Genomic DNA, 9,469 nt, shown 5'->3' on the forward strand with positions numbered 1-9,469 from the left:
AATTTTCAGGGTAGGAACTATCTAACAATGACAAGCTATTCCTTTAGTCACTGGACAGAATAGTTTAGATGTTTGGATGTATGACCTTTTATACTGGAGCAATTAATTTAAATAAATAAAAACTTAAATTTTTAATTTTAATAGCTCAGTGTAATAAATATTTTTTTAAAATTTCTAAATAGGTTATGAGTCTCTGGTTTATGAACAGCCAAGCCCGAAGAATGCAGGTAATACATAAAGACTTTACTGTCATGGAAGAATGTATGAATTAAGGATAAAGTCTATCCATGTATGTAGGCCCTGATTTATTAGCAGTCACTCTGTGAGAAGAGGAAAACCAATAAGAGAGTTTATATCTAATTTACTTTTCTAACTTGAGCTCTACAAATGTTACTTATTTAAATGTTGTTTTTTAATGATATTAAAATTTGAATATTTTTTATATTGTTTTTATCAGCTTTTAGTCCTATCAAGGGTTTTGTTGCTTAATTTTTTCCAATTTATTTCATTTATTAATTATAATTATTGCGTTTATCCCATAGATGGCAGCACTGAAATATAATTTGTTTCATAAATTTTTTTTCCAAATTCCTTTTTAACAATTACTTTACACAATATAAGGTATGAGCACAATTTTATATTTTTTCTTCTTAGCGAACTGTTAGATATTAAAATGGAAAATAATAAAGATTAATGATTAAGAAAAGAAGAAAATTGATTAAAATTATATATTTCTGAAGTATTTAAAAAAAAAAATTGAAAAATAAAAAGACGGAAAAAAAAATGAAAAGATATAATCTCTACATTACACTGCTAAAAAAACTTGGTAAATGTTTAACCAGTACTTGGGGCAAAGTTTCTATATACTTGGTGCAAGCTTTTATATTATCTTGAAAAATTTTCTTGCTTGTTCTTAAAGAGTTAGTTTCAAATTTCTTCTAGGAAACTATATTCGTTGAGTGAATAAGTAAATATTTTAAAATCTATATTAGCTCTTTTTCAGCAAATAGGAGATATCTAATATATATAAAATATTAGATATCTTTATATATATAGAGCTAATATATATAAAATCTATATTAGCCATCTATTTTTTGCGCAAAGAAAGTGCAATACCAGTGACAAATGAACGGTAAATACGGCAAATCTTAAATAGTTTCCGCCAAATTTACTACCGGTTAAAATTTTCTAGTTCCGTGTTTTAATTGCATTCTACCAAAAAAAAAAGAAAAAAAAAAAAAGAAAAGAAAAATAGTAAGTACATTTTGTTAGGATTAAAACTTTTTATCAATATCTGTGCTTCGGTTTTGATTTCCATTTTCTATATTGCTCATTTTCATAATTGCATGAATTTTAGTCTATGCATACTTAAATGCCTTTTTAGTAAAATTTTCAAAGCTAATTACACTCCGTTTCACCTCAAGATGGATCGTGTGCCAGCCGTCGTCATGGAAACTGGATTTCTCTTAAAGTTGGTTGAATGCACGAGGTAGGAAAAAAGCAATGTAAGTGGCCAATATTGGCCTTAAAGAAAACAAAGCACTAATTATTTTTATTGAGCAAGAATCTTATTGAAATTTCGAACAAAATACCGACAAGAACAAGATTTTTTAGAGCATTTGGAAATAAGCTGATTTCTTAGAATAATTTTTTAAAAAGCAGATTTTCGCATTAATTTTTTTTAACTAAGCGAAACAAATTTTAAATGAAACAAAATATCGTATTTTAAATTTAACATGTACAGTATACCATCCACATGAATACTGCTTGTGTGTTTATTAGCTGCCATATCTCGCCCTCTTAGACTTATCACGAACTATCTATCCAAGTGTTGATCATGTTGTTCATTTAATATCTTAAAAGTTGACAGTTCCTTCTGCAATTTTTTTGTGGGGTCTCCCAGCACGATTTCTCATGAGGAGAAAATCTGTTTGGGTGCTTAGGCGCTTTTTATCAAAAAATAAATAAATAAATAAAAATAAAAATAAATAAATAAATAATAATAATATTTTATTATCAGAACCTTCCTTTCCTTTATAGGATCTTAGTGGGTGAAAGAAGGCTTAAGAAAATAATCCCCCCCCCCCTATAAATAGTTAGTCTCGAAATATTTCTCAGATGGTGAAATGTTTTAACATTTTTCTACATAAGATCAACAATTTCTCAATTTTTTTAATATTGTAGTTTAAAAATAGTAATTAAATATAACTTGCTTTGATTGATCTTTCTATGTTTTTTTTTTAAAAAGTAAGGATTCAAAGTTTTTGTCTTCTGTGAAATTATTTCAATTCCTATACATTTTATTGACATAAATTATATGATTTATAATCTTCTTTCATCAGCACAAAGACACCAACAACTTCAATGCTTTTAGTCAAGAAAGAGGCTTAGGAAAAATTATTGTTGTAACCAGTGCAAAGCTTATTGATAAAAATATTTATTTCGCCAAAATTACCAGAATTCTAGAATGTTATAAACAGTTTTTTTCAAACTTCAAGAGTACTAGTTTCAAGAATAGCTTACAAGCGAGGAATGTGTGTAGTTTCCGAATTTTGAGAATGAAGAACCTGTGGTTGGAAAAATAATTGGAAAGGCTCCAAAGTCTTATTTGGGTGTTATCTTTTTAACTCTTGTTGTGTTTTTCATATAAGGGGTTATCAACAGAAAAATTGTGAGGTAATTAAAATAATAGCACAAGAATATCTTTTAGATAATTATTCTCTTCTCTGTCAAAATCTAAATATTGGTAAGTCAGTATTGCCGCTCCCAAACACCTATTATTTGATCATGAATAATTATTTAAATTATATATATATATATATATAAATATAATACTTAATTAATACAAAAATTCTTATTTACAATTACTGTGAATTAAAAATAAGTTTGAATTGAATGCACTCTCTCAGTAACAAAAACATACTTATCTATCATATTTTTGAGTGAATATATTGTATTTTTCTCATGAATGCTACGATATGTATAAAAAGTATAATATATTTAAATTTTAAGATTATTATTTTGCATAAAAATTATTACAATTTGTCTATGTCTACAAACATCAAAGTGATTGTAAATGAATAAATTATGTTTGAATATTGATCTGGATCTGTGAATTTTTTGTTACTATTTCCAAGTTATGTAATTAATTTTACATTTCTTAGTTTACTTCAAAATGGAGTTATAAAAGGAGTATCATTGTTTGAATATCTAAAAGGTGAATCATCGATGACCTGATTATAGTGATTATGTATTCGCTTTAACAATCCAAAAGTCCAAATCCCATATTTCTCTAATTATTTAATTCAAAATTTATTATTCTATATATATTTTAGGATATTGAACACTGTTTTTCCCCCCTCAAATATGCTTAAATATGTGCATCACTTTAAATGCAGGTTCTAGGGACTCGTCTGAATTTCTGTTTCTACAGATTTAATACGCGCCTCCATACGCAATTCATCGAACACGTAAACAAAAGAACCACACAACCGAAAATGTTTCGTTAGGTTAAATGAATTTACTGAAAATCTGAGCATGAACATAGACTATGAGGCCTTTAACATGAATGACATTTGTCACCAATGTGATGAGGTATTATGTTTAGTGTGTCCCAAAAGTATTGATAAATTTTCAAGTTTCATAATGGTTTGAAACCATGCAACATTGAAGAAGTGTTTAGTGGGATTTTAAAAATAGATATTTAATAAAATTTAAAACTATGATGATTTAAAAATAAATTTGTAATATTTCAAAAATAAACCAACCAATCTATTTCAATCTGGGTAAACTAGAGACAATTTTTGAATTGGGTAAGAATAATGTATTAAATTGGGAAAATAATTTTTATAGTAAACTACACATTTCAATCTAAGCAAATAACTTAAAGTTACTAAAACTATCAGTGAACAGACTTATATGGTCTGAGCTAGTAACTATTTTAACTAATTTCCAGTTTCACCATGTGAAAAGAAGAGNATTCGATCAATGTGTGTAGTAGTGCTGGAGATAATTGACACCATGAATCCTGCAGGGCTGTCCATAAACCAGTGGGAGTAAGAGGGGGTGGGGATATCTTCTGAACATCACGTTGGAAGGCATCCCAAATATGTTCAATAAAGTTCATGTCTGGGGATTTTGGTGGCCAGCGGAAGTGTCTAAATTCAGAAGAGTGCCGCTGGCCACCAAAATCCCCAGACATGAACATTATTGAATATATTTGGGATGCCTTGCAACGTGATGCTCAGAAGATAATCCCGCCCCCCTCTTACTCCCACTTATGGACAGCCCTGCAGGATTCATGGTGTCAATTATCTCCAGCACTACTTCACACATTGATAGAATCCATGCCACGTCGTGTTGCGGCGCTTCTGCGTACTCGCGGGTACCCTACACGATATTAGGCAGGTATACCAGTTTTTTTGGCTCTTCAGTGTATATTAGCAAATTTTCTCTGGCTAAGCGTTTAGAAAATATTCAAGATGTTTTGAGCAAACAATTTTTCATAGGCAGCACTAAAAGGCTATTAACACAATAAAAGAAACAGTACAAAAAATAGATGTTTAAAATTTGCTTTCATGATAATCCAAAAAAATTGTCATCATGAAAATAATTAATACCTGGTTAGTCCACAGAAGTCAAAATATTTTTCTCTAAACACTTTCCCTACTACTCACTACTCTACCTACTTCTTTTTATGTTTACATAAAGCATATATGTTCAACGTGTTGAGTGAAAACTTGGTAATTAATTCAGGCTATGATACAATACAGAACATATTTTAAACACAGAAGTGGAGGATCTATATGCATCAATTCTGTTGACCTATAAAAGACAAGAATACATTATTAATTAATATATAGTATTTAGATAAAAAGTATTTAGATAAAAAGAAATATATAAAAGATTTTTATTCAATTTTTGTCCTAATTAATTTTTTTCGTAACTATTTTAACTTTTTTATGCTGTTACGTTACTCCTTCAACTTACATTTTTTGTGATTTCCTTGTGAGCGATTAACATTTACTACACAATCAGCTTCTTTAAAGAGTACTTTAATAATTACATTATAGCTCAATACTAATAATTACAAACCAACAACTTCCCCATAAAATTTGCACAAGATTGTAACACAATTTCAAACATAAAAAACTCCTTCATTTTTTAAATTTTTTTTAGTGAAATTAATTATTATAAAGTAATACAAGCAGTGTTTCATAATGATCTATGCCACATAAAACTAAAATGTCTATATAGTATATAGCTATCACTTAGAAAAAAATAGCAAACAAATTGAAGCAATAATCAAAATACATGAAGAAAATTACTGCTTTAACTTTGAAAGAGAGAGAGAGAGAGAGAGGGGGGGGGAAGGTTAGTAACGCAAATTAAACCTATACAATTATGATTAACTTCTTTTCACCATTAAAAAAATATTTATAAAATGCATAAATTAAATTTTTTTATTTGCCTAGAAAATACTGGACTTCGACAAGCACAATGGGATTTAGGGTGTTTAATTAGGAATGCTCTTAATATGTCTTTTTAGAAACCATTTCAAAAATGGACTATTGGGGGGTCGCAAATTAATATTTACCAGAGGAAAAAAAGCGCTTTCGAAGTTTCACAAATCACAGAATTGAGAGGCGGAAGTTATTTACATTCGATTAAAGGAAGAAGACAGAAGTTTAAAAACGAGTATTAGAAACACCACCAAGTTTTAATATCTAATTAAACCTGTTTCGTTTATTGCCTTTCTTAATTTATCAGAATTCAAAAGTGTATTTGCTTTCTCCTCAAATAAATACAAATTGCATTGTGCGCATACTTTTTGTTCTCCTTTTGATAAGAATTATGAAAATACATATCAAAAGCGGTCTTTACAGAACACCCTGTGTATTATACATTAAGTATTGCATCTATGCTAGTAAAATTAACACATTTTTACCAAACCATTTAAGATTTCATATATTGTATGTTCCCAGAAAGAAAAAAAAAGAAATACATATTTTTTAAAATTGTTAAACAAATAATGTTCGAACAAATAAAATTTAAAATTACGTGAGTTAATAGAAAGAAATTCCAAGAAATTCTATTTAAACGAATTTAATTTTCTAACTGTTACATTACAGAAAGCATCGTGAATACTGCTAAATAGAGTTGGCAAAAGAAATATTGAACAATTTTGATCAACATCAAAACTTTCGACGGAACATCAAGATTAAATATAGACGAAAATAATTTTAAATTGTTACGAATAAAAATAAGATATTGTTTGCATAAAAACAATTTTAGTGTCCAGTAAGCTATAAAGCGCAAGTGATCAAACATATTTTGACCTTCTCAACATAAAACATTTCGCAAAAAAGATAAAAGTCAAAAAATTAAACAATCAGACATTTTGAGATTCTCAAGTTGAATAAAAATTAAACTAAGTTAAAAACGTTATTAGACTAAAATCCTTATATTAAGATCGTAATGCATAAAACTTAAAATAACTAAATTTTAATATAGAGTTAACAATTAACCTAATTCCTAAATAAGTCACTTTTCAGTATCAACTCATGATCTCAGAGTAATTGCGAGAAAAGAAGATTACTTTTAGTGTTGTACTACAAATGATACACTGAGTTTGTTCAATCCATAACTTCGAATAACTGAAAAAAAAGAGAAAAAAACTTTAGGATTTGAACATATTTATTAAAATAAATTGTCTAACGAGTCTTTTAGCAATTATTGAACTTATAAACATTTTAAAAGTCATGTTTTTTAAAGTATTCATGAATTATAACTTAATTTTTAACTAAAAAAAATTAAGCTATCATTATACGCAAAATTTTATAACTTCCGTCTTTTGAAAAGTCCACGTTTATCATGCCATATTTAAAATTCGAAATTCACTTGATAGATGTTGTTTTTGTTTTCGTCGGCCATTAAGACAGAGGGGTGGGGGGGGGAGATTACTCTTGTTTTCCAGCTGCCCCATCTATGACCCTGCCACACTCATACGTCACACCTGTTTATAGGGCGGACCCATTCATACATCGATTCCTTCATCCACAGTTGACCTGAACCAGAGAACGATCAATCTCAAATTCAGTACCCCCAGAAATATTGATTTGTTATACATTTTATAAACATGTTATATGTATTTGTTCGTACAGTCCTCCAAGGTCCCACATGGTGGGCTGTACTGAAATACAGTAGGGGAGAGTGGGGTCAATTGTAACANCCAAGGTCCCACATGGTGGGCTGTACTGAAATACAGTACTAAAATAACATTCCAATTGCATTAGCAATTTTGCTTCTAATTTAGAATTTTTTTTAAAAAATAAATTTGTTACAAATTATGAATATGATTAAGAATAACTATCTACATTATGAATAATATAACTTTATATCACTATATTAGGAATAATATAACTCAATTTTAAATAACTTATATTAAATAAAGATGAATTTTCCTTAAATTATCTATTAATTAGTATTAAAATTATTGAGTTTGCACCTAATTATAAGGATAAAACTCCCATTACCTTTTCAAGTAAAAAAACATTCACAGATTAAGCTAACGTAAACTGTACTAGGAAACTGGGAATTGAAATCTGTTATGCATCTTCAATTAATTGCTTAACATTGAAAATTAGAAACAACAGGCACTCCAATTTCATAAGAATATCTGACGTTACACCTCAAATAAAATGCACAAATAAAGCTAGCGTAAACTGTACTAGGAAACTGGGAATTGAAATCAGGTGTTCATCTTCAATTAATTGCTTTACATTGAAAAATAGAAACGGCAGGCACTCCAATTTCATAAGAATATCTGACGTTACACCACCAAAATTAGCTACGCAATGTAGTTTTTAAATTTATAACTTTTTTCTCTTTTCATTAAATTATAAACAATTTTCTTTTTTCATAATATTTCTCTTACATCTTAGAAGCAAGCACTAACATGGTATTTGAATTAAGATGAAAATCTCGAGAGAAATAGAGAGAATTTTCTACAACAGTGGATAAAGTCAATTTTTAACGCAAAAAAAGTGAAAAAAAAAAAAAACTAGTGTTAAGATCATAAATAAAAATGGTTCTTTCAGCATGTCAAATTTTTATTCTGTAGCTGCATTTCCGAGATCGGCACAGCGACTTGCTTGGTATTTTTTAACACAAGTTAAGCAGTTAAAAATTCTCGAACTATTTAATAAATGTGAATTTCTTTTTTATTTTTATTTCATTGCATTCTCTGTACACTTTTCTATAAGCTTTCGTTATTTTAAATTCCCAAGTTTTTGCGCAGCAAAACAAATTGTAACGCTGATTTGAACTCCCAAAATAGTGGCAGCAGCGGATGTTACGAATTGTTAATATAGAGAGAAACTAAATAACAAACAACAATTAAAAAGAAGTCACAGCATTTTATCTTCGATTCCATTCATTGAATCCTCCATTTTATCTCAGTTCTATAATATTGATTAAAGGTGATGCTATATTTTCTACAGTGTGCTATAAAGTACTATAATTTGAAACTATTTTCATTCACCAAATGCTTTTGTAAAGAACATTTGTTCAGGGATCTGCACTTCTAAGAATCTATTCACGGCAATACACTCCCCCCTTTGAAACAATGATGGATTATACCGATTGTGATGACCCTTACCCTGGAACTCTCAGGTGAAGAACCTCTCAGAAGAAAAGAAATTGCATCTCTTACTATCAATGTCGCATCATCTTTTCGCGCGTAAATCAGAAGTTCAGTAAAATAGAAAGAGTTCAACAGATACCGGAAATTCCAACAAAATTCAATCAGGCTTCACTCTTTTTAACCCCCTAAAAGGAAATTTTAATTTTTCCTACTACTCTTTTTCTAAACATTTCGCCTCTGCTAATTTTCGTTTCTGCATAAAAATAGAAGTATCTAAAACAAAGTATTTATGAGCATCTAACAATTTTTTAAAATTTTGATTTAATATATATATATATATAGTCCCAGTAAAATTATTAGACTTAGACGCACTATAAGATTCTATGTAAAATCTTACTTATAAGGTGATACTATACAGCTTTATTGTATTTGCACGACTGAAACCGGTTTGTACTTGCTGACGTTCGTGTATCAATTGGCTAAATTAGACGATATATGAAATCAATTAGACGATTGGATAAATTAGACGATATGTTATTTAAATATAGAATATTTCTTATATTAGGTATTATATTATAACAATTAGACCAAATTAATAGACGCACTGTAGAGTTTTAATAATTACATGTTTTGTACGAGTTTATATACAATACTTTTATATTTAAATATATATGTAATGGGTTTTTATTCAGGAGATTTTTCATCTACCTCCTACTTGTATTTATTTTCAAAGTATTTCATTACAATGTAAACCAATTGATACACTAACGTAAACAAGTGCAAAGCTTATATACATATATATATATACATATATATATATAGATA

At 28.6% G+C, this 9,469-nt stretch overlaps 1 long non-coding RNA gene across 1 annotated transcript in view; it reads right to left on the reverse strand.

Moving 5' to 3' along the window:
• Positions 1-4,412: 4,412 nt before the first annotated feature.
• Positions 4,413-9,469, reverse strand: part of LOC107443633 (uncharacterized) — a 41,652-nt gene continuing 36,595 nt past the window's right edge. The window contains exon 3 of the long non-coding RNA XR_011638360.1: positions 4,413-4,824. This is a non-coding gene — a long non-coding RNA (uncharacterized lncRNA). The remainder of the gene's footprint in view (positions 4,825-9,469) is intronic.

The sequence above is a fragment of the Parasteatoda tepidariorum genome, chromosome X2 (assembly GCF_043381705.1).
Source record: "Parasteatoda tepidariorum isolate YZ-2023 chromosome X2, CAS_Ptep_4.0, whole genome shotgun sequence".
Lineage (NCBI taxonomy): Eukaryota > Metazoa > Arthropoda > Arachnida > Araneae > Theridiidae > Parasteatoda > Parasteatoda tepidariorum.